Source organism: Corvus hawaiiensis, chromosome 1 (genome assembly GCF_020740725.1).
Source record: "Corvus hawaiiensis isolate bCorHaw1 chromosome 1, bCorHaw1.pri.cur, whole genome shotgun sequence".
NCBI lineage: Eukaryota > Metazoa > Chordata > Aves > Passeriformes > Corvidae > Corvus > Corvus hawaiiensis.
In genome coordinates this window covers 76519219-76541200 of record NC_063213.1, presented here as the reverse complement: position 1 = coordinate 76541200, position 21982 = coordinate 76519219, and the positions used below count along the sequence as shown (strand labels likewise).

At 37.7% G+C, this 21982-nt stretch overlaps 1 long non-coding RNA gene across 1 annotated transcript; it reads right to left on the bottom strand.

Moving 5' to 3' along the window:
- Positions 1 to 1659: 1659 nt before the first annotated feature.
- On the bottom strand, positions 1660 to 17617 carry LOC125322829. The gene is made up of 3 exons (XR_007202237.1): positions 17526 to 17617; positions 5053 to 5057; positions 1660 to 1671 (listed from the first exon to the last, which is right to left on the bottom strand). It is a non-coding gene; the product is annotated as an uncharacterized LOC125322829 (long non-coding RNA).
- Between the last annotated feature and the right edge of the window lie 4365 nt (positions 17618 to 21982).

The following is a 21982-nucleotide window of genomic DNA, read 5'->3' as shown; positions in this document are numbered from 1 at the left end:
CATAAAACATTTTCTGTAGTATGATTTTAAGCATCTTTGTATATGTGAAAATATAAGAGAGACAAGGAAGACAATATCAAATTCATCAATTTAATTGTAGTAATAAAAATCCTACATAAAGACCCAAAACTATCTCTGGATTTTTGACATTTCAGGTCTTACCATTTCAAAATGCACAAAAAGAAGATATAATGATTCTAAAATAACATTTGCCATATTTGAAACATCTGTTCCAGTCTGCACTTATAATTCTCCTGTGTTTTCATAATTTCCTTCTATCTTATCACTTATTACTCAAAACAATATAAAAGCAGAGGTTGTCTGAGTTTTCAGGGCAATGGGAAGAAGAGACATGCACATATCTCCATGCCTATACATAGAAATTAAGAAATGCTACAGACAGCAATGTTTCACTTCAGCAGTTTTTTATAGCATCTCCACACTCAACTCAAAACCATTTCAGTCCTTCCACTCCCTCTAAAAACATGTCTTATGATCCTGCTGAGAACACACATATAAGTTAGACTTAAATAACAACAACAGGAACAAAAAATTAATCAAAAAGCACACCTTCAGATGTTACCATTGTGTTTCAAAGTACTTTTCTGTGACAAAAGGTATTAAATTTCCATAATAACATATTAGACTCTGGCTATGATTAAGGGAGGGAAGATGATTGTTTTTAAAAGGTATTTGAAAGACATTTGGAGGCTCATTTTGGGATGATTTCTTTATAGGAAATTAATAGATATCTTGCAACAGTTTTGTCTGTAAGGTAAATGATTGGATTCTGCAACTGTGAAGATACTGGGTCTTCTTTATACGAGAACACTGTAATCCAAAGCAGAGAATATGACAGAAGATAAAACACATCCCAACAATTAGAAAGAGTGCTATAAGCAAAATAGTTAACTCAGAAAATCCTTTGATTTCAACTAAAGTATTTTAGTTGAATTTCAACTATTTTATGCAACTGTTGTTAAAGTGGTGAATCTAATTATACCCTGATATACCATGGTGGATCAGGAACTTTAGGCAGCAGCACTGTTCCAGGCATGGCAAGAGACAGGTGTAGTAGTCATAATGATGGGTGCATTATAATATTCCTTTCTATAATTTATTTGGTGATACTTTTTAAGGTGAATCCCCCCAATATCTCTACACTTATTCAGGATATATCCTCTCAAAGGTACTAATTTTCTGATTTATGAAGGTTGAGCATACAAATTGCCAACCCCTGTCAGTGTACCAGACACTTCTATTGCAGATAGTAGTTGCGTGCTTATTTTATAATCTAAGAGCCTGATTTCAAAGCAAGAAGCAGGATAAAATCATTGGCAGCACAACAGACTTACTGGGTAACAAATAAATTAAACTGAAATTTTACTTAAAGCTGCACCAAAAATCTCTCAATTAGAGTATTTTTATACAAGTTTCTTTTGCATTAAGGATGAATTAAAAATTTTCATGTCCATTTTTGTATGTGGGACATATTTTAAACAACCTGGGTAGCTGAGATCATTTTCTAGATACTGTGACCTGTATTCTGGGAAACCCAGCCATGGCACCAACTACATGTGTGTCTTTAGTGGCTCAGTAGTTTGGAGGCTTTTATGTAAAAAGATACCTCAGTCACTCACTTGGAACAATTGAAAAGCATTAATTATTTTACTCAGAGATTTTGCAATGGCATTATAAAATATTTATGTCAGTATTTTTTCTTTATTCTAGAATAAAGGTAAATCCCAGTGTGATTTGTTTGGGCAATCAAGACTAGGAAACAGTCAAAACAGAACCAGATGAAAGGTAGAGTTAACTATTAATCATGAAAGCGAAGTGCTCCTTGGACAATGAACCACTCAAAAAACAAACAGAAGTCAATTTACTTTGAGATATTCCTAAGAGACAAAATAGAGGAATTTGTATGATAAATTATTCATCATAGCTTATTCACACAATTTTAATTATTATATTCTTTCCATAATAATCTAAACATAGAGAAGCTCAGGGGACTCAAAGGCTCAAGACCATTGATTCTAGGATACAGTTTTCACCTTTATATTGACAGTATGTGTGGGGACTGGATTCAATGAGTAAAAGCTGGTATCACCTGTAATCTTCACGGTTCATGGAAAAAGAGCAGGTGATGATGAAAAGGAATTAGCAAACCAGGGGTATCTCCCAAAAGCTGCTGAGTGAATTCAGAGGCAATTAAAAGTATTCAGCCCTTTACAAGGTTTGGCCCCAAGGACTGTAACCGGAGCAGTGACAAATGGCTGCTTCAGACTGCAGGACTGAGGAGGCAGGGAGACAGCCAGGCTTCTGCACGCTGCAGTGTGCCCTGCTGGTTAGAGAGTGAAACATGCCTGCAGTGACTTCTCTGCCATTGTCATGCTGTCCTTGTGAGGTGAAAAAGCTGTTTTCAAGAGGTGAAGAGTTCTGTGCTCTTCACAGGGAATGCATGAAGATCCTCTCCTTCTTAAGAGAAGAAGAACCTCAGCACCAGCCTCATATAATTTGCAACTCATCTTGCAAATTTTGGCAACAACAAAGCACTTGTCTTCACTGATTTAAAAATAATAATAAAAACACTGCAGTAAAGGTGCAAACTGTTGCAACTATCATATCTCTGTATCCCTTTTATACTTTCTGTAATGAGATTTTCTCCCTTGCTTTAATGAGTGATCCAAAACTTGAGCATCAGAACAGCTGACAGGAGGAAATGAGAGAAGAGAGAAGTTGAACCCCAAAAAAGCATAGTGAAACCCCTTTTCATTCTTTTATGCATTAGGATGCAGATTAGAAAAATGATGGTGTGAAGGCATATTCTGAGAACAACAACAACAACAACAACAACAACAACAACAAAAGGATCACTAACACCCCCTATTTTCAAGTGCTTGCTCTTCTTGCAGAATTTTTTCTTTCACTTTTAGTTAGTTGGCTATTCTTGGAGTGAGATTACTGGACCAAAAAATTCCACCTCCCTGCCAAAAAGCCCAAATTAACAAGCACCACCAAAAAAACCCACACTATTCCAGAAAACAAAAGAACAAAACAAAACCAAGCCAGATTACAAAAGCAGCAGTAGTTTCTGTGTGATTTTGGTGTGAGAACATGATTTGTTTCTCTATGTTTGACAAGAGCGTAGGAGAGTGAAAAATGTATCTATAACCATGGAAAAATCCCAGGGCTGGCTATTCCAAATGCTACAGATACAAATTTGTTGTGTACATTTATATTACCCTGACCCTACCTGCATCATACAGCCACCTTCAGCGAAAAGTTCACTTTTCCACAAAGCCTCATACCTGAAATTCTAAGCCAAGTTTATTTTTCTTGTTCTGTACTTCAAAGGAGTCCCTCTTTCCCAGAGGACTGTCATGAGGTACTTATGTGGAACACAGGTTAGACAGATTCAAATGCAGTACAAATGGGAATAGGATAAACAAGAAAGTATTGCAGAGGCATCTGAGTCTTTTAAATTTTGGAAGATATAGGATACATTCCAAATTCAAAGAGGGAAGGAGATTGATTTATCCAACCAATTATCATTTTCTGCTTAAAGGAAGTTCTCACAAATAAAAGTTTTCCATTTTAAGGAGGTGCTAGCAAGACAGCAATGCTAATTCAGAATCAGATAGGACATGACTCTCAGAAAATACTGGGGGAAACAGATAGAATGAAGTTTCCTCTGTCTTAAAGCTCTTCTGTTGAATCCTCTCTACATATATTCAATTTGCTTAAGGACACTGACTACGTGGCAGAAGAGGTCACACAGTGCCATGGCCGGACCCTGTCCTGCCCCAAGTGTTCAGTAACCCAATAACGTCTCTAGGTCAGAAAAGATATGAGATGTGGTGGGTACCATGGTACCTCAGCCTTAGCAATGCTAGGGGCCTGCCATTTGCAGCACTGCACCTTTCCACCCAGGCTGTGCTGGCAGTGCCTCCCAGAGTCTGTGTTACACAGCTGTCAGGCTGCCAAAACAGACTTTGAAAGCCCCCAAAAACTTCAGGCATTTCAAGCAGATTTTGTTGTCATATAATTCCTCCCCCTCCCCCTCAAAAAACCCCAATCCTCCACCTATGGCTTAGAATTTCCAAGCCATAACCTGTTGTTGAGTTCCTCTTTAACCACTATTAAACTGAAATATTCTATGAAATGAGGAAGGAGACAAAAGAAATTTAAATAATGTCTTTCAAAAGGAAACGTAAATAGTGTCAGTCCCTTGGAATGAGATACGATCAACCAGTACAAGCCTCTTCCAGTTGTACATCCAGCACATCTTTGGCAGAATATGATTTGTTCCAGATCTCCTGGAAGTAGCCTTTCAGATGGAAAAGTCTTTTCAAAATAGGAATTTCACCTCACCTTTCATCATACTAAGTTGCTGCCCTTTCAGCTCAGCTCCAGACAATTACGCTCTTATTGCCCCAAGCACAACAGCTGTAATTGGGTGGCTAAGATCATATATAACCTGGAGTAGAGGCTTGTTAAAATTTTTCACCAGCTATCCTCTCTCTTCCCTAGTGAAACAGTAAAATTATGATTTGCATTTGGAGGGGACCTGCCTGGGTTACAGAATGCTGCCATCATACAGCCAATATGTTGATCCTGCACTTGGCTCTTCTCTTGCCTCTTCAGCAAAGGCACAATTTGATTCCTGAAAGGCCAGCTGCAGTAGCACTATCCCATTGATGAGGGCTCTCAAGTGAGATGGTGATGCTCCTGAAGGTGGAGTATCTACCTCCTGGAGTCGAGGAAGCAGAAGCACCATTTTTTGAGGTCTTCCTTAACTGCCTACTGCTTGCAAGGGCACATTATTCCCTGAGTACTGTACAATTAAGGCAACTGTAGGTACAATCCTTTCCATTCTCCTGTGCACCTTTAAGTAACTGTCTCCTGCTCTTCCATGGGTGATTGCTACGACTGTATGCTCACACAGAAACAAATAATCTGTTTTCAGCCTTCCCGAGGAGAAACAAGTACTTCTGCAGAGTGAATTATATGAATGAAATGATTACACCGACATCTGCTAAACTTGTTTACAAGAACTCCAGTCCTAAGTGACAAGTCAGGCTTGAGACCAAACCCATCACTGCTTTTGAAAGCTGCTATTAAAGCCTGTGCAGTTCAGCGCAGTCACATTAAAGCCTTTAAAGTATTACTAAAGTCATTGAACTGACAGTAGACTAAGTCAAGCTCATCCGCTCCCAGGTTTACCAATGAGATGTGAGTAATTCCTGAAGCAAAAACATATCATTCACCAGTAAAATAAACCCAACTATTTCCTTAAATTTCTAGAGGTTTCACATTCATTGCATGTTTTGTATAAATAAAAGTTCCTTTTTCTTTTTACACTCACTTTCTCCACGTGGATAAGGCTAAAAATCCCAATATATTAGATTTTTTTTTTAACAGGGGTTGGTGGACAGGGTTTTTTCTTTTCCTTTTCAGTAATATTTACAAGGTAATAATAGACTGTGGAGTTTATATTATGTGCACGTAGACAGATATTTCAACACTGCATTGACATTATTTCATGGTGCAAGGCAGGGAGAGGTATGTTTTACAGATATTGGGAAAGCTGGCCTATGGAAGGGCAATGAAATAGCATCACATGTTGGCATTATAAGCTGCAAAATTTTTCTGACACAGATGTTTATGGATCTGTGGATGTGAAAGTGAAAAGCAAAATTGTTTTCAGTCTTGGATTTTTTTTCCAGAAGAAACCTTTTCTTACAGAAAGAACAAATTCTTTGTGAACAAATAATCTTTGGGGAAAATTTGTTTTTCTGTCAAAACCAGTTTTTTTAAATTGTGTCAGGGTACCATGTGCAAAAGGCCCATAAAGTTTAAAAATCTCATCATATAATGTAAAATAATTCTCTATACATAATAGCACTAAATAAGCCAGATGCATAATGATTTTAGACAACAGAAATATCTGAGGATCAAAGACCATTGTTGTACAGCAGTCTCAGGTGACAAACTGACTGCTTGGCTAGTCATTTGAAGGTAAGCCTTACTGAACTTGACCTTGAAGTCACAATCAAATCTCAGTTTTTGCATGCAACTAGATATATCTTTACATCATAATGAGAAAAAAAAATACTGCTTCTGTTGTATTTTTTCATTCAGCTGCTAAGAGCCTGTCTTTTATCTTCATTCACAAAGCACAGTGTTTCAGAAGTATTATTGTTTTAGTGCTCATTATTTACAGTAGGTTTTCTTTTTTAAAAGAAGTAATTTCCTCCAATTAAGTCCGACAGTCATACATTTCTCTCCCACCTTTCTGACAATGCTTCATGACTATGTAATCAGCCTTTCAGAGTAGCAGTGAATTCCATATTCTCTTAAAAAAAACAAAAGGTAGGTTATGCAAAGCAGCTAAAAAATAAATTTGCCTTTTATCACAGCAAAATTTCATAGAAAGCATGGCTGGACATGTACCCCACTTGTCTGGATATACTGATTTCCCTCACCTTCAATTTTTAAAATGTTAATGTACTGGCGCAACTTTTCACTCAGTCTGATGACAGCGGAATTTCAGACATAAATTTTGTTTCTGACTTCAGACATAAATTTCAGAAATACTGAAAATACCACCTTGTTATAAAGGCATGATCAGAGCTGGTGTTCAGCATAGACAAAGAAGAGATCTGTTCAGTGGATTTCCCCCTCTTGCAGGCCTTCAAAGATCAGTCATAGATTAGTTTGGGTTGAAAATGACCCTTAGATGTCATCTAATCCAACAACCTGCAAAGAGCAGTGACATCTTCGACCAAATCAGGTTACTCAAAGCCCCATCCAACTTGACCTTGCATACTTCCGGGGGCATCCACCACCTTGCTGGGCAGCATTTCACCATCCTTATTGTAAAAAAAGTCTTACGTCTATGTAGTCTGAATGCTCACTCTTTTAATTTAAAACAATTACCCCTTGCCCTGTCAGAACAGATCCTGCTGAAAAGTCTCTCCCCATCTTTCTTGTATGTCCATTTTGCATACTGGAAGGTCTCCCTGGAGCCATTTTTCTCCAGTCTGAACAATCCCAACTCTCTCAGCCTGCCTTCATAGGAGAAGTGTTCCATCCTTCTCTGGATTCACTCCAACAGTTCTATGACCTTCCTGTACTGGGGACCCCAGAGATGGATGCAGCACTGCAGGTGGGGTCTCACCAGAGTGGAGCAGAGAGGCAGACTCTTCTCCCTCACCCTGCTGGCCACACTGCTTTGGATGTGACCCAGGATACAGTTGGATTTCTGGATTGCAAGTGCACACTGACAGATCATGTCCACCAGCACCCCCAAGTCCTTCTCGTCAGGGCTGCTCTCAATCTCTTCATCCCCCAGTCTGTGTTGATACTGGAGGTTCCCTTGACCCAGGTGCAGCCCCTTGCACTTGGCCCTGTTGAACCTCATGATGTTCACGTGTGCCCACTTCTTGAGCCTGTCCAGGTCCCTCTGGATGGCATCCCATCCTTCAGGTCTGTCAACTGCACCACTCAGCTTGGGGTCATCTGAAAACTTGCTGAAGGTCTGCTCAACCCTACTGTCTATGCCATTGATGAAGATATTGACCAGTACTGGTCCCAGTATGGATCCCTGCAGGGAACCTCTTGCTACTGATCATCAGGTCATTAAGGCAATGACTACTGCCCTCTGGTTGCACCACTCAGCAAATTCTTATTATGTCATGTCTCAGCTTCTTCTCCTCTCCTTCCTTAACCCAACATTCTCCTCATCCTCCCTTTCTAGCTCATCCTTGTGGTGTGGTTCATCAGTGTGTGCAACCACAATCCTAATACTGACCTGCTTTGTATTGTTTTTTAGTTTTAGAACCTGCAAAGGACGGGGAATTCTCTCATCTGCTTATTCTTAGAGTGAGTGAACAGGTTCCAGAGCCCAAGAAGTTTAATTTCCTTGGAGTCTGTGAGGAACTGGAGAGATAGAGTCCCTTAAACATCCACCAAGAGCCACCCCAAACATCACTGATCTTTGCAAACTGCCACTGAGATCTTCCAAACTATTGTACCAAGAAGATACTAAGCAGCTGTCAAAAACCTCAGTTTTGCAGAAACAGGATGTGTTATCTCTCAAAATTCAGAAGAGTCAACAACTGCCATCTATGGCTTAAGCCATCTCTGTGGTCTATGGTTAGGAAATTTATTTACTTCATTTTTAGAGGGCTTATAGGAATATGATCTTAATGGTTCAAAACATTTTAACTTTCTCAAGTTTTGAGGTTACATTTAATTCCACATCAAAGTCACTGAAAACATGAATTATGGAAACATTATGTCACATCACAGTTTAGGTTAAGTTCCTGTGGAATTCCATGAGTGTAAATCTCATTGAGGAGGAGCTTTGTGCTTTGTAATACTGGACTGCAATTTTTGAAAGGCACGAATGCAAGTCAGATGTGGATCTTTTGTTGAATTACGTGATATTAATACTTAATTTTCATTTCCTTTTCTCAGGGTAGAGATTGAACAAAAATATTAAACTTTAGCAGTAAGACCAAGTAGAAACCACAGGATAACATTCATCTCTCCTTGGAGAAGACTTTGCATATCTAAAGGCCCTGAGTCAGGTGGGTACTTGGAAAATCCTAATATGTTTGGTTCACTACTGGTTATCTTGCTGCATCAAGGCACTAACATGAAAGTGGTTCTGCTTTTAGGGATTATAAGTAGAAAATGAAAAAACTACTCGTTTTGTATACAAAGAGAGAAAAGGCACTTATGCATATTCCTGACATGAGTACAATTTTTTTCTGTACAGAAAGCAGCAATACAAATTCTTCAGTAATGGTTTTGTCATGGGAAAAGCAATTTGGAAAACAGGAACCTATCATTACCCTAAGCAGTATAATTTCCTTTATAGCCATGCATACTCTTAGAAATACAAATATTGATGTTTAAAATGAGAGAGATATTAAGAGGAAATCTACAAATAATTGTGTAGAAACAGTGGTTTTGAAATATATACTCAAGCTGAAAACATAAACATAGAAATTTAAAAAAACAATTTAATAAGATGTGTTAACATAATGGATCAGAAACAAGAAACATTATTTTAGTTAGATTCATAAGCTTAAATATCTGCAATATTGTGTTTGGAGGGGGTTTTTTGTTTGTTTTGAGTTGTCAAATACCTACCTGCATTATCTGAGATCACATTTAAAGCAGATATTGTCCCTTGAAACACCTGGAGACCCTTTAACATGAGCACATGTGATTTTTTGTGCAAAAATCTTTGTGAATATGCACTGTTTAGCTGAGTGCTGCAATGCTACAGATCAATTCAGACTTTTAGTAGTCTCTACAGGAGACTTCCAGATCTATACATATCCAAAATAAATATATATATATATATATATATATATATATATATATCCAAATTCCAGATCTATAATCATATTTTTAATCCAGCATTAAGTAACAGGAGACCTTTAACAATTCTGAGTGCTAGGGGTGTCAGCTTTGCTTAAAAGCAACACTGTCTTTTATATGAGATGATATCATTTTTCCTGTGAACAAACAAAAAAAACCCATCAAACACAATTTTACACATATTTAAGCTTATGAATCTAACTAAAATCACGTGTCTTTTTTCTGATACATTATGTTAAGGCATATTGTTAAATAGCTATAACATTTCTATGTTTGTGTTTTGAGTCACAGGATGTTTTGAAAACTGTTGACTTAGTAATGACTGGGACTCCATGGGCAGTGTGAGAGACAGCTATTATGAATTCAGTAATAGCTCACATGCAGCTCCAGATATTAGAAGTGGATTTTCTCATGTCACAGTCATTCTTCCATTGATCAGATGCCTAGAAGGGAAAAATGAATGGAAGGAAGCTTGAATAGTTTTCTTAGTTCAGCAATGGGGACTGGCTTCACACTTTGTCTTCTCAGATGCCAGGGAATTTACTGAGTCTAGGGAGAAGCTACAGAGCTTCTGTAATGTAATCAGTGCTATGGGACAGGTTTTCTGTGGCTTATTCCACGGGGTTGGATGAGTTCTGTATGCTTTTGCCACCACCAAATCTCCAAGTCTCCTTTATTTTCCCTGAAAGATACAGAGTTCCCCAGCTTCATCTCAGATACCTTTGACATTGGCCTATTTATCATTTACTTGAAGTAAATAGAACACAGAAACCAACAGTACAAGTATTGCTTTGTTAGAAAGTATTAAAATCATCTCCATTAGAAAACAAAAAGCACCTCTCAGATCCTGAAAATATGGAGTTCATGAGATTCATGGAGCTTTGGAAAGGTGGTTAATCATATCAAGGGAGACAGGAGGGCACTGAAAGCATTGGGTCACCTCTACAGTTCCTTGAAAAGTTTTGAAAGACGCGGAGAGAAAACCCATCTGCCTTCATTGTGTTTCCCATCATCAAGGAAACACATCTACTCCCATCTATAGCATACCCTGAGTTACCTGACCAGCTAAGGCCTGATGTTGGGATGATATGGAGCTTATTTCCAGAAGCTCCTTATCTCTAAAAGTATCCCCTGCTATCTATTTCCCAAATGTGAAGGGAGATACTAACTACTGTGAGCCTGGCTGCTGGAGATTTCAAGGGAGTAAGAGCGACACTTCAGGAAGGGTTTGCTCAATTTGAGCATGTCATGAGGCCAAATGAACTGTGGAAAACACAATGGAACAGCCACATCACAGCACTGACTTTTTAACAACAGTTGCAGGACTTCAGGTCAAATGTCATATGCTCACTTGTGCTTTCATGTAGCCTACTGCAGTATTTTACAGTTTATTAGATACAAAACAAGAGCTAAAAAAAAGAGCTGAGGGATGGGAAATGTTAAGGTGAAAACTCTAAAATACCTAATATCAATTCAAATCTGATATCTAGGGCCTGACAAAAATTAAATACTTGTAGTGTAGACAATGGTATTTAATAGGAAATTCTAACTTCTTTGGCCACGTGAGAGACAATCTGCTTAATTTAGTCTGTTATTTTCTTTGAAGACTGAAAATATATAGAAAAAAGGAAGAATAACTCAATGGAGAATTCTTCAATAAAATGTGTTATCTAGCAAGAATGGAAGCTGAAATAGTTAACATGTCACTTATCTGTTTTCTCGATAGCATCCCACCAACCAAGGAAGAACGGCCCAATGACCATACCAGATTTCTCAGATGTTTCCACTGTTGCCCTATGAACAGTTCCAGGACCCGTCATGATGCTCTGGCATCTTAGTGCACATCTTGGTCTGCTTTAACCTGAAAATTCTTAGCTAAATGTGAGAAAATTAAGTGATGGCCATTTTACTTTTTCATCAATTCATATATTTGTGGGAAGTTTATTATTCAGAATTCTGAATACTGAATTGTTTATTTGTGAAACACATCACAGTGCATTTAAGATCCTTGCACACTTACATGATCTTAGCTTAAGACTTTCTAAGTGCTTAGAATTCTAATTTCTTTCAGAGTGCTAAAATTTCTTATTTAAGTCTCAAGAGCTCCTTAACAATAAGTAGAAAATTTAGTCACCTAAAACTATTATAATGTGATTTCTGTCTTTTTATGAGCATGCTGTACTTTCCCATTTCAAACATACCTAGTTGAATAAATGATTTATGACACTTAAGTTTTGTTTGTCAGCTTGGAATTATTCTGGTTATATATGCTACACAATTTAATTTAATTAAACCAGCTATTATGCTCTGGGCAAGTCTATTAAAAAAAAAACCAAACAACTCTACTATGCTTAGCCCTAAGAATTTTGCCATGTTTTCCATTTTACAGTAGGCTTTTATTCTAGAAATGTTGCAATAGCATCACATATTTTTAATTAGAATATTACAATAATCCTTACCCATGTTTTCATTATAATACTTATTGTTCACTGTAATTTCCACTCAAATGGTCTGCCAAATTCAGCTTGATAAAAATGACAACAATTAATTCAGCTCCCAAAATTATTATTATTTTGTTTTTTAATACAAGCTGTATAGTATTTATATGTTGCTATATTCACACATTTTTTTTTTTCATATAGGCTCGATGACTACAAATCCTTATTAAACTTTAAGGTAAATATAAGATTATTTTTGTTTGCATTAATATTTTTTATCAGAAGTCTATTTATTGAAAAAGTGGTGGTTGGGTATCCCCTTGTTTGTGTACAATCATAGTGGTCACAGAGCATGGATATGCAGAACCCTGGTGACTCCTTCTGCAAGATGACAGTTTTACAGTGAAACAAACATTTAAGAGTGAAACCACCTCTGACAGAAACATATACTTTGTCACATAGTTTCTTGTCCTTCAATTATATTCATGTATCTGTGGAGTAGGCAAAGAAGTCACCATTATGCAATATGGGAACTAATCTACATTTAAACAGTATTTTTCCTTTTTAACCCACGCTTGTTCTCTCCTTCAGATCATATTACAGCCCCACAAACAGTTCTGCCTTAGGAATGGAGGTCACAGCACAGGGACAGAAATGATCACCTGGGAAGGAAGGTTAATTGAATATCCACAAACTGTACCATGGAGGAACTGGCTTGCTCATGTTCAGTAACAGATAAAAAAAAATGTTAAAATGCACAGCTAATCCCCCTTCTTCCTTCCAACAGCGAGATGAAAGAAAGGGAAAACAGATCTGTTAGAAATGGCAGCTATTTCACTTAGGATACCATCTGAAAAGTTCAAACCCTGTGACGACAGCAGAACAAAAACCTAAAGGAAACAGTGTTGCAAGAATTCAAGCCCTGTGCTTCTCATTAAACAACCTGTTTCCCTATGTACTTCAAACATGTCTTTGTTCTTAACATTTGCTTTCAAGATTTATAGGCATACTCACTGTGCCTGACATAAATGCTTTTGCACACATTATGCTTGCAAAACCTCATAATGGGCATGCAAATTGATATTTATTCACTCAAAGCCAGTAACTACATGTAAGTACTGCTGCTGCAGTATCCATTGACAGTATCCATGATATGCTGGTGTATCCATCAAAATCTTCTTTCAAACCAGCAGTGTTCATCAGGGAATACGAATGGGGCCTTTTTCCCCAAGCAGTGGTCAGCAGGGAACAAGTATGGGGGCTTTTTGCTGCTTTTTTGGGGGGGGTCTTGTGGTTTTGTTTGTTTGTTTTGTTTTCTTGTTTGCTTGGGGTTTCTTAAACATTAGTAGGAACAGCCACCAAAGAACTGTAGAGGCTATGTAGCAACAATTGTTGGAGCTGGCTGACCTCCACTGGGAGGGGCTACGTGAAATGGAGAACAGACAGCAACAACCCTTCCAGTACCTTCAGGTGAACTGCTTGCTTGCATTGTCATTAAAACACAATTATGCACCGTTTTACTTCCACAGAATCACATTCTAGGAACAATGAGATTCTTGCCCTAGCAACCATGGAAGCCGGATCAAGTGCTCTGCCTCATTCTCTCTACACCCACAAACCTGCCACAGTAATTATCATCAGGCTTATGGAGATTAATTTAAGATTGAGAAGATCTGATAATGAATTCTATAGCAAACAAACACAAAATGGTTTTAACCACCAGACCTCTAGCCAAGGGCAGTAACAGAGGTCATTATTTCCTCCCACTTCTTTAAAGGAAAAAACCACCACCATTTTCTGATGCTGTTACAGCTCTCATTCTGAATCGATTTGTTATAACACTACCTTTCTCTCATAAGGATAGTATATGCATTTTTGAACTTTATAAACAAGAACAAACACCAATTATCTGCACTGCTATTAATAAGATGAAGAAAACAATTGCAAAATTAATTATATTACACTTGAAGAGAAAAATCACAACTAGATTTAACATGCAGAGGTTTTCTCTGTGGAGGACAGAAGACACATTACCTTCTCATTCAGCTTCACAACTCACATAAGGTTAAATCACCACTATTATTTTTCTGCTAAAGAACAGTTAGAATGAAGTTTGTGATGCCATATAAAGAAAATGGATCAAATATGTTGTTAAATCCCCAGGATTCATTAAGAAATGACTAGTCAGTGTGTCAGCTTTGTGAAAGGAAACTCCAGCTGCATTCTGCTTTGAACTATTTTCATACTTCAGCAGATCAGTCAGTTTAGATTGATCAAATATTTACCTGTAATCAACATGATCAATTAATACATTTCATTTCAATATAGTGACTGTTCAGAGGTGAAACAAAACAGATCCTATAGTATTCCCATCTGGGATTTCACATGCTCCAATGACTAGCACTTTCTGTTTCAAGGACGTACATTTCTTTCCCCTATCATTCACAGAAAAAATTCTCTTACTTTCCAAAGTACACATTCATTTGAAATTGTACTGTCAATGCATTAATAGAATACAGCCCAAAATTTGTATTCATGGCCAGGAATGGGAGACGCTCATTCTATAAAAAAAAGCTAGCTGGCTTATATTTTGAATAGGTAAGGCATACTTGCTATTATCTTGTTTAATTAAGAAATAACCAAAATGAATTTAAATTCAAGGTAAAAGGTACTTTTATGAATTTGTATTACAGTTTAGGAAAAGGACACCAGCAAAAAGCTTGAAAGAGTGGTGGAAAATTAAAAGGAAGTGTTGATATAATACGTTTTATACTGTGCAATTAGTTTGTATCAAGCTAAGCCTAAGCATTAAGGATCATTAGTTCTGTGATTTTTAAAGCTGGGATGACTTTCTTAAAGTATAAAATACACATTCATGCTGAACATTCCAAAATTATTTGGGAATACTTGTGTCTCCATTATTGTTCCAAAAGTGTTTTTTTTTAATAATTTAATACTTTCTTTATACTTAATGACTAAAGCAGCTGAAACAGTGATGAGTGGTGACTGGTTTTCCTCAGTTCATGTTCTGCTAATGTTCTCCTAGTGTTCTTACTCTGAACTTCCTTATTTAAGCTTTCATTGCTATCTTGGTAAAGCTCAAGATGCATGAAAATAGACACTATTCTCACTTACCCTGTATTCAATACAACTTACTTTGTTGGGAAAGAGGACACTGCTGCCATATTAGACTGATTCCACATATCAAAAAGGTCCAGCACTGAGGCTTCCAGCTTCTGAATTTTTCTGATGATATTCTGCACTATGCCTGAAGCAAGCTTTTAACTTTCAGACTTTACGCCTGTTTTCAAAGTGAAAGTTCTATGGCCCTAGGACAATTTTATTAGCTTTCTTTCCTTTTTTTCTTCTCCTTACATTTTTTATACATAGATCATAAACATGAATTTCATCTTGCTTTGTTTACATAGAACAGATTTAGTTCCCTTATAAATCTGCAAAATGGAAATAAACACTTGTGAATGTTGTCATGTTTAAGCCATTAGTCACATGCCTCAGAAGACAAATTACTCTAAGCGTGGTTCGGGAAATGCAGAAGACTGCTCATTCTAACTCATCTTTATTACAAAAAAAGAAAACAACAAAAGTGAACGTTGCCAGTGGTGCACTATCTTTTTATCTGACCATTTAGGTAAGGTTTCATAGGAAAAGCAAAACTAATGCTTGAAAGAAGGCTTTTATAGAAACTATTTATTTTTATTTTTTTGTACCATGAACAGTAAGACACAAACATTTCTGTCCTTAGTTGTCCTACTCAATACTGCATCTTCCCTCCATACCTCAAATGAATCAAGTCAGTTCTCCAAGACAACTCCAGCAGGCAAAAAGAGATGAACACTGTGAGTAGACCAAAGATATATACACACACTGATGAGCCTCTCCAGGTATATCAGGAACTTATTTCTTTTTGTTTTTCCTCTCAGAAGAGGTTTGCATCTGTTTGCATCTCTGCTGTATTCAGCTAGCCTTCTCAGAAAATATGTAGGAATCTTTGAAAATAAACTTTGAAAACTATACCCTTTTTAAACCATGTCCAAAACTAAACAGTGTTCCAAAACTACTTTAGGGAAATACGACTGACAGAGGCAGTTAGTAAAACTGCATAGGTCTCATTACACTCAAGTAGAAGAGGGCTAGAACTGCATGGTGGTAGGCTTTGGAAAACAGATTTCTAGAAATGGAATTGTATTTAGAAGAAGGAATTTGCAATCTCTTGATGTTTAAAACTGAGGAACTCTGAACAGTAGTAGAAGGATATAGACGTAAAAATTAATTTAAAGACGATTTAGACACAGAGCATGATTAATTTGCAACACCAGGGGATTAACACAAAGACCTCTGGTGCCTTTCTTGTCATGCCTTGTAACATCAGTCTATTAGATATACAGTTTCTTCTATAATATTCTGATATCAGAGTAATATAAAAAAAGTCAGATTATTAATCCTAGTTATTAGCAAACACATCAGTAAAATTCTAGTTCTAGCAATGGTGAATAAATACAATATAAACCCCAAGCTATCTCCAGTCATCATGGTTTCTCAGGCTTTGTGACTGCATTACTACCATTGCCATATTTGCAAGAAGAAGCACCACAATATCTTAAGTTACTCTAACCCATCCTCAGTCAGCTGACAGAGCTCACTGGAGATAATGGCTGCAGAACTGTTCATCCAAATTCCTCATCAAGCATCATATCTTTGAAACTACTCATTACATAATTAAATCTACCAACAAATGCCATACTGCATTTTTAATTTTAATTCAGAAATTGAGAAATATTTTTAACTACTTGCACAGTTTAAATAGCACAGGAAAACTTATTACATGATCTGATCAGTAAATTCCAGAGGAAAATCATTCTTTCTTTCTCCATCTAGGTATGAAGCAATAGTGTGGGTTGACTTCAAATATTTTGTAGAGCTGTCTTGTTAGCATGCAGAACACAGGAGCAGTGTCATGAAAAGTTAACATCTGTATGGTTATTCTGTCCTTGAATATGTTATAATGGCTCCCAATTTTCATGCATCTCTATATATCAGCCATGTTTCCTGAGAGGTTATACTTCCTAATGCAAGGTAAAAGAAATCTGGTAAAACAGGAATAGAAAAAGCAGACCTGCTTTTAGCAAAGCATAAGACTGTTGCTCATATCAAAACTACAGAAATGAATGCATTTATTGCAGACATATTTCAGCTACTCTGATGACTGTTCTCCACAGAAGAGGGAAAACATAAGAAAATGGCCTTTCAGACCTTGCATAAAAAGCTATTGATTTCACTGGCTACAATTTATCCGGTATCTCATTCTCTTTAGAAAAAAAATTACTCAGCTGGGGCACATAATTATTGCCAGCAGCATAAGACGTTTTACAGTGTAAGATCACACTAACACATTAATTGTTTCTTTGACAGCTCTGTGAGAAACAGGGAAGAGTCCTGCCTATTTGCCAGGAGATTCATAAGCAGTCTCACACTATGTCTCATCCTGCAGATTCCCTCTACCAAGAATTTATCATCATAATCACTGAGCAAAATATGTGCTCCATTTAATAACAGGTTGCCAAAGTTTAATGGAAATTCAAACATATTGTGTAACTGAGTGACAAAGTAAGATTAATTGTTATGCCTCACTGTTAAGTCTGAATTTGGAGAACAGTACAAAAATGCAACACAGAATCACAGAATGGGTCAGGTTGGAAGGGACCACAGTAGGTCATCCGGTCCAACCTCCCAGCTCAAGCGGGGTCATCCTAGAGCACATAACACAGCGTTGTGTCCAGATGGTTCTTGAGTATCTCCAGTGAGGGAGATTACCTCAATTTCTCTGGGCAATCTGCTGCAGTGCACAGGCACCCATACAATAAAGAACTTTGTCCTTATACTCAGGTGGAACGTCCTTTGCACCAGTTTCTGCCCATTGACTCTTGTCTTATTGCTTGGCACCACTGAGAAGAGCCCAGCTCCATCCTCTTGACACTCTCCCTTCACATACTTATGTCCACTGATGGGGTCCCCTTTCAGTTTCCTCTTCTGAAGGCTGGACAAGCCCAATTCCCTCAGCATTTCCTTGTGAGAGAGATGCTCCTGTCCCTTAATCACATTTGTTACCCTCTGCTGGATCTGCTCCAGGAGCCCCATGTCTCTTGTATTGAGGAGCCCAGAACTGGACTCAGCACTGCAGATGTGGCTTCACAGAGGCTGAGTAGAGGGGCGGGATCACCTCCCTCAACTTGCTGGCAATGTTTTTCCTAAATCACCCCAGGAACCCATTGGCCCCAGAACACACTGCTGGCTCATGCACAGCTTGTTCACCAGGACTGTTCACTGCATTCTGTGTGGTTTCTGCTCCCTGGAGCCATTTAAATCTGGCATGGTGGCTCTGGTAATGCCCTCATATCAGCCTCAAGGGCTTGGGCTGCAGAAGCCTGTCAGGTTCCTGCGCATCTCTCAGCTGTTGCTAAATACATCTTTATTCAAAAGAGTATTAGCTAAGTGGTTTTGTTTCTCTCAACTCCATTCATCTGCAATTTTCTGACAGTGACAGACTTACTCAGCAAGCTATTGTACACTTAAATAGAAAGCAATCTTGAGAAACAGCACGGCAGTTTTCTATTCCTTGGTTGCTGTTTGAAGAGTACTGGGGATAAAATGATGCATGAAGATTTGCTTTCTATTTCATAAAGCAGGATTACTCCATATTCTGAACCACAAACCCATGGTTGCTCCCCTTACATTTTTTCTTAATCTCTCATCCTTGAGTATTCCTAAAGAAGTAGTTATGGTATGTCCTGACAGAAACGTCTTAGAAAAAACTGGCTGCTTCAATAAAAAGATCCAAGTCCAAATGTAAGGATTCCCCACAGAAAATATTTATTTTTCTGAAAATCTGTCAAAGAAAGAGTTTTTTAGTAAAATTAGGAACATTACTTACCACAGAAAAGTAAGCAAGATGAAAGTGGAAGATATATTCTGCACATGCACTAACAAAGTATTTAAGCATAAGCTTAATTATAAGAAAGCAAGTAATCCCAGTGGCCTGTATAACTGCTATAAGGAGATCATATCACTGGGATATAGAAGAAATTTTTGCCTCTCAGGGAATTGCTGGATTTTTGGGATTCCAAGATACCTTTGAAAGGTCACTCTGAGCTGATTAATTAACTAAGAAAAGAGCCAGACTGAATGACTGCATTACAACTTATATTGAGATGCATAACACGTCATTTAAACTGAAGAAATTATGGACTAAATGATAAAGGCATTTAATGTCAGCTCCACAGATCAAACAACAAGCAAATGAAAAGCTATAAATAAAATAGCAGTGGTAACTTTAGTCAAAGCACTTTAGGAAAGGAATTTTCTATTACTGAAGATATTTGATTATTCACTACTTTATGCATAGAAGAAAGCCATATGTTCTGTAAACTACTCTTATATGCAAGGAAGCTCTTCAAGTTCTTGTAGGACTGTTCTACATGTTTCAAAACACCTGATGGGGCCAGCAGATACCTGCAGACTGGCAGGGTTGTGTCCTCCCTTCCTGCCTTCCTGGTGAAGAAATGGGGATAGGGCTGGAGATGGGTACTGAGGTGGGCTGAGAGATCAAGGCAGGGAGGTCCAGGACACTGTGGTGGCTCCTGAGCATAAGGGAGACTCCTGCCAGGGCCTCTCCCAGCTCCCTCTGCTCACCAAGCCCCTGGCATCCACAGCCTGGATTCACCATGGTGCCCAGCTGGGATAAGCACAGTGCACAGGCCCCAGGCAGGTATCAGCAGCAGGAACTGCTGATACTGACTGCATCTCCCATGACGGCCCTAAATTTGTAGGCGCATCTCTGAATTGCCCAGGAGGACAGCATAACTCTCTAAATAGGGTCTGCACTTCTTTCTCTGTCCATAGTCCAACAAAAAGGGCTGGGAGGAGCAACCCAAGGAGGGAGCAAGCTAGGCACAGGAGCAGGATCATAGACCTGATATAAAACCTCACAAGCAGTTTGGGACTCTTGCATCATCCTGTCTCACAGGTTAAGCCTCCTATGTTTTGTACTAAACAATGCCCATTTCAGTCATCTGCTGTAAACCATTAAGATTAGTATCACTTCACGTTTGTTTTTCAGAGAAGCTTGGATTCAAACCAAATGATTCAGGAGCAGAGTTTGCTTACCTGTTTGCTTTGAAATTCCTTGGAAATCATCTAAACCACAGGCATTTCAGTGCAATAAAGGCACTTCAAAATACTCTATTCTAGCTCTTCAAGAATACCCTTAAACATCAATGTGTTTTCTGCTTTTATTAGGCAAGAAGATATACTCCCAAGTGATGAAAAATTAACTTCATGCCAGGGGAAAGTCATACATAGCTTTGTTAAATGTACCTTTACTTTTAAAGCATATTTTCAATGTTAACACTTCCAATGGCTTAGTAAAGGATAAAACATTATAGCTAGAAATACAGACTGAGTACTTGGTTTTAAAAAAGCAAATGGCATACTCTAAAAAGCAAGAGTAGAATGGTAGTGTTCTCTTCCCTCCTACTGGTGTAAAGGAAGAGCAGTTCTTTTGATATTTTCAGTGTTACGCCACTTAAAAGTTAATTCAATTGAAATAAAATACCAGTTTTGAAATTGGTATAAGAGGCCAAATTTAGAAGTTGATCAGCATTTGGATTTAAATTCAGTAACATGAGTCAGACCCCTGTTACAATCGGACAGATTTGCTAGTTAGAGTCTCTCCACAGTTCAAGAGAGCAATGCAATTCAGAAACGTGATCACAAAAATAACAGTTTTGGACGACTGCAGCACAGCTGGATTTCAGCTTTAGAAACTATTACCACTTCTGGTTAGGTATAGAAAATTACTGGATTACCACCAGAATTTCAGTAATTAACCAGTAAATTGGACAATAACACTTTTGCACTCCTAATATTCCAAAGCATCTTAAAACACTATTGTCTGGTGGCCAGGACCATTATTGCTGTCTACTAAGAGGACTGGGGCTCCAAGAAGTCAGTTCAATGGTCTCTGATCTTAGCATCAGGGATTACTAGCATATAACCATAAGAAAAATTGTAGGTACCTTACTAAATCTAAGTATTGCCAAAATAAAGAAGATGAAAATGTTTTGGATTGAATATACGGATGTTGTGTTAGTGCTGACCCCTGCAAGGGATCAGCAATACAAACCTTAAGAAGGTCAGTTACATTATGTTAAAGGTATTTTTCATTTCTGTAGTGAAAACTGTAATCTACAGAAGATTACTGCCCCTTTTGTCCAATTCTTGAAGTACTGCATCTGGAAGTACCATGAATAGGAATGGATTTTTTAAGTTGTTTCCTTATACTAATCAGAAAATCCCTGAAGTGACAAGTACCATAAGAAAAAAGATTACTTAATGTGCCAGGATCTGCTTCCACCAGCAATAATTTGATTAGTTTGTTATAATGTTAGTCTGCTGTTCATGCTCTACTTTACATATGAATAGAGCAAAACTTAGTGGAGGAGAAGTGTTAATAGCCTCTCATGCAGCTTCCCTAGAACAACCACTTATTTCACTCTCAGTCCAAGACTAGGCTTTTTGATCCTCCTGTAACTCATGTATTACTTTTCAATTCATTATCAGATGATGGACATAAGCCAGTAGTACCTCACATTTTAAAAATTAAAAGGAAATTTTTATAATAGAGCAGCATATTCATTTTTTTCTCATTTGCATTGCCAATTTACCGTTACTGGAAGTGCTTTTGTACTGTATCCAAATGCTCAAATGCTGGCGGAAACATCATGAAGCTTTTATTTTTTCCCTTGGAAACTGAAGGCAGTAAGTTTCAGTCTAGTGAGGTAGGTTCCTTATTTTCTGAATTCACACTGTTGTATTTAATCCATTGTCTCATGGCAGATAGGACCAAACAAATTTGTTGCCTCCCCATTTTTCTAATGTGATACCATTCAATCTATTAAAAGGAAATTTTTTTCTCTTGCAAAGCTGTACATCTAGGGGGGATTTATTGCAAATTAATTTGCCTTATCTTCTAGGAAAAGATACTGCTGAGTGTCCCATTTCCTCTGTCCATTGCTTATTTATAAGTGTATATAATATGTTTCCTGTTCACAACTGTATCTGCTTTTGTT